The following is a 4,545-nucleotide window of genomic DNA, read 5'->3' as shown; positions in this document are numbered from 1 at the left end:
TGAGCAGGAATTTCAACTCTGCAATGACTGGGAAGGTTGGATAAACCAGGGTAATATTTTAAGATGCAAATCTGAGCCATGAATCTGTTTTCTCACATAAGAAAAAACAATATTATACAGTTTGGTTAACATCCCTATTCCACAATTCTGAAATATACACTGTAGCTGTGAGTATCTAACTGAATCCAATAATAAAGGTATCCATGTCCTCATTTTTTCTCATTAAGCTTTGATTTTTCCTTTAATTAAAAATTCTTTGTACCATATGCAGACTATGTGAACTATTTAAGGAAGTAAAACAATGGATTTACAATCCATTTGGTCTTCCTTGTGTAAAATGTTCCACTATTTGAAAAATCAAAATGTTCTTCTAGCTATACAAGTCAATCTGTCGTTCCTCAACCTTTGTCATACAACCATATTTTTTACAACTTTATATTCACTATAAGCTCAGTATAGTGCTAAGGCAAAAATATTATACACCCAAAAGGATATAATTTTAACATTATTAACTCACACAATCAGGTAGTCACACTCTAAGATGTACACTGTTCAGAAGATTCTAGGAACCCTTGATTCTTTGAGGTGGCTCCCTAGATATGGAGTTTTACTATGGGGGTACGCCTAATAACTATTAAGAGGAAGAATTAGAAAGGATGACCAGATACAAGTATTGTGAGGTTAAAATTCAGACCTAGAGAGTCACACATGGTTACATGAAAGAAAGAAAGAAAGAAAGAAAGAAAGAAAGAAAGAAAGAAAGAAAGAAAGAAAGAAAGAAAGAAAGAAAGAAAGAAAGAAAGAAAGAAAGAAAGAAAAGGCAAAAGGTCAACACAAAACCAGAATTGGATAAAAAAAAAGTAAGCATAAATTATACACCGAGCTTTTTGCACATCTGGCTCTTGACATTTAGATCTCAGCATAGCCTTCACTTCACTTGGCTCTTCTAGAAATTAGTTACTCGTACACTGACCAGTTACTTTCTATTGAATCATTATGTTTAATTTTTTCATATAACTTAACCACTGTCAAAAATTATCTTATTCATTTATTTCTTTACTTGTATATCACTTAACTCCTTCCAGTGGAATATTATCACTATGAGCAAAGATCCTTTATCTGTCTTGTTTCCCATTTGTCTCGATCTGGCACATAGTTGTCACTCAGTATACATTCTTTGAATGAATAAATAAACAAATTTTTAGCCAGGTTTTCTTGCCTTTTCTGTGACAACTTTATACATACGCCCTTGTACATATGAATTATATTACATGTAGTCTCTGGGATTGCCCTCAGTTAAGCTTCAGTGGAAAATTCCATTAAGGTGTTCTAATACCAACTTATATCCCTTGGCTATATTGAATCTACTAAAACCAGTCTATAAAATCTCAAAACTAATAACTTAACACTTCTGTTTAGAGCCAATGCTGCAAGTAAAATGTGCCTCATGATCAGATGCTCTGGGAAGGTTTCTGTCACAGCTGTTATTTATTGAATATTGTTAATGAATCAGATCTTCATATCAAATCATACTAGGTCCATTTTACAGAACATATATTTATATAAAAATAATAGTAACAATATAGACTTTGGCATAAGTCCTTGGAAAATTCTCACCCAGGGTTATACTTTTCTCATAACAGTGATGATTTTTCCTGCACAATGTTTCTGGTCAAGGCAATGAACATTCCATCTTAGCCAGTATTGATTCTCCACTGTTGAGTTTGATTTGGGTTCCATATCCATGGATTTCTCTGCCTATACATCTCCAGAATTTGTCCTTATTATTACTCATCCTTTATTAAATTTCCAATAGAATAGTTACACGTTTCAGGTTATGAAGTGTTTTTATTAGGTGGATTTTCTTTTTTATTGAGTGTTGCCTTAGTAAGTGTGGGGATATCATTGAATCTTTGATGATGGAAATTTTATAGGGCTGAAAGTCATCAATCTGAATATTGACTCCGAGTTAAAGTGCCTTAGATGCAGAAGGAAATGACTCGTAGACTTTATGAACATATTTTTTAAAATCATACCTCAGAAAGAGGGCAACTGACAGGTTGAATAGCTAACTTCTTAGAAAAACAGAGTAAGAAGAAAATCTGATCAACTAAAAATGTTACTCTGTAGTCTAAACTATTGATATTTTTTATAAAACCAAATTATCTTAAAGATCTGGATTCAATTTTGAAGAAAAAATATTCTTAACATTTATTAATTCTTATTAAAACATTTGATAAAATACATAAATATCTTTAAAATTCATTTCTGAATCAGACCATCATTCTCCTCATATTGTGAGACTTATGAGAATCATAAAATATCTATTTAAGTACTCTATCTAAAAATTACATATTGCGTGTGCAGGCTCAGAGTAGGAAAGTGAGAGAGGTATCTACTGAGTCTTGAGAGTTCAGCTCTTACAGCAATTTTTTTAAGCACTTGTATTTTGTAGTTGGATGAACCTGGCTTTAAACTCCAGTCTTGATCGTCAGATTTTGAGTAAGTTGTTTAGCTCTGAGTTTCCTAATTTTTAAAATGAGAAAAACTATAATATCTGCTTCATAAGGTAGCTGTAAAGATTAAGCAAGAAACTATTAGTACAGTAACAGAAATAGAGTTAATAATCTCTTATATTAGCTATTGCTGTTATTGGTTTTATAATTCCTTGTACCCAGGAAAAGTAGCTCCTAAAATATCCTCCCTTAAAAAAATTCAATAATCAAAATCTTTTTGAGGAATTATAAAATCTTTGGATGAGGGACAAAACATTTGAACCTTGGACTATCATTAGCAGTTTAGTTTTACCGATTGATACAAACTAGTGCCCTGTAAATTACAACTCCCTACAAATTTGTTTCATTTTATATCTCTCTTGAGTAACTAACTTGTATGACTTACCAGTCTTCTGTAGGCATTTGAGTTTTGACCCCCAAGTATATAAAATAAAATACATGCACTAAAGAGCATAATAGTTTATGCTTCTAAAATACATAAAATACATAAATACATACATACATACATACACACATACATACATAATCTAAAAGTATGTGTATATATACATGCATAGGCACACATATACACATAAGAATGTGTATATATATTCAGAAATTCTGTTATGTGCATGTATTATTTTTATTTTTAAAAATGTCAATGGGGTTATGCAGGTTTTGTGGGTAGTGAGATTATATTTTTTGTTTTGTTTTATTTGAATTTTTCTGAGATAATAAATTAAGTTTATAAATAGAACCATTTAAGAGATTTATCTGATTAAAGTGATACCTCTCTTCCTATCTTTTCCTATTCCCTTTTTCTGGTCCCAAATATAAAGTCTAGTCATAAATTATGAAATGAAAAATATAAAAACATTTACTTTGTAGTCTCTTAACTCTTCCATTGGTTTTAAAAAGTTCTGCTTATGAAATTGAAGATAAGCAATGCTAATTACATAATCATATGTTCACTCATGAAAGGCATAGCAAATAGTTAATTTGCCATGGATTGGAGGATATCAGTTTAGTTACAGTTTTACACAAGAGAGGAGTAGTGAATGTTACAAACAGCATTCTACACAGGATACATAACTTATCCTTGGAAGCTTTGTGCTGTACTGATTGGTCATGCCAGGATTTCTCTGATGGAATCTGGCTCAATGATAGTAGCTGACTCTTAAGAAAAAACCTTGGGATGCCATCCAGCTCTCACTCAACACAGGAGCTATCAACAGAAATGCTTTGAAATATATATTGTAATAAATCAATTCCAGAGACCATCTGGAACAAACTTCCAGAGCACAATGTCATCAAAAGTGAAGACATGTATTATCTTAAAGTATTTGACAAGAATAAATTTTTAATAGGGAAAAAACATTGAAAAAACTTGAATTATATCTAGTTAACTATCTGGCTTTAGCTTCTTTCAAGAGGATAGTCTGATGGAGTGATAGATTTCTTTAGTTTGAGATACACTTCGATATGGGCTATAAATAGAATGGACTCAATATCATTTCTCAAGTCGCACTTTAAATATATTTCAAACCCCTATGCTGTACAGGAATATATTTGGGAAGTATTCATATAATGAGAAAAGAAAAAGGGGAACTTAGGCATTTTACTTATAAAAAATTGAGCCAGGTAATTGTTAATGTGACATAAGATCCCACTGCCCTCACAGCAATGCATCTCTGGACTTTAGAGGTTAAGATTTATTGAGATTTTCTTTGTCCTGAGAAATGTGCTGAGTATTCCATATGTATTATCATATTGAATCTCATTAAAACCCTGTGAAGCAGGTACTATAATTATCTCATTTTACAGATGAGGAAATTAAGGTCTAACATGGAGATTTGGGGGTTTGCCTCTATAGCTAAGTGAGAGAAAATGGGACTTGAAACTAGGAAGTCAAACTCCATAACACAAGCTCTACTGATTTTAACAAATGTAGAGCATTCAGCTGAAGGATATATTACATTGTTTTATAGACCCTTTGAGATGTGTGATAATCTGTAAATAACCTTTAGTTATTCATACAGACCTCAAATTA

The sequence above is a fragment of the Pteropus medius genome, unplaced genomic scaffold (genome assembly GCF_902729225.1).
Source record: "Pteropus medius unplaced genomic scaffold, Ma_sr-lr_union100, whole genome shotgun sequence".
NCBI lineage: Eukaryota > Metazoa > Chordata > Mammalia > Chiroptera > Pteropodidae > Pteropus > Pteropus medius.
The sequence above is the reverse complement of the archived record's forward strand: the minus strand, read 5'-3'. Positions refer to the sequence as shown.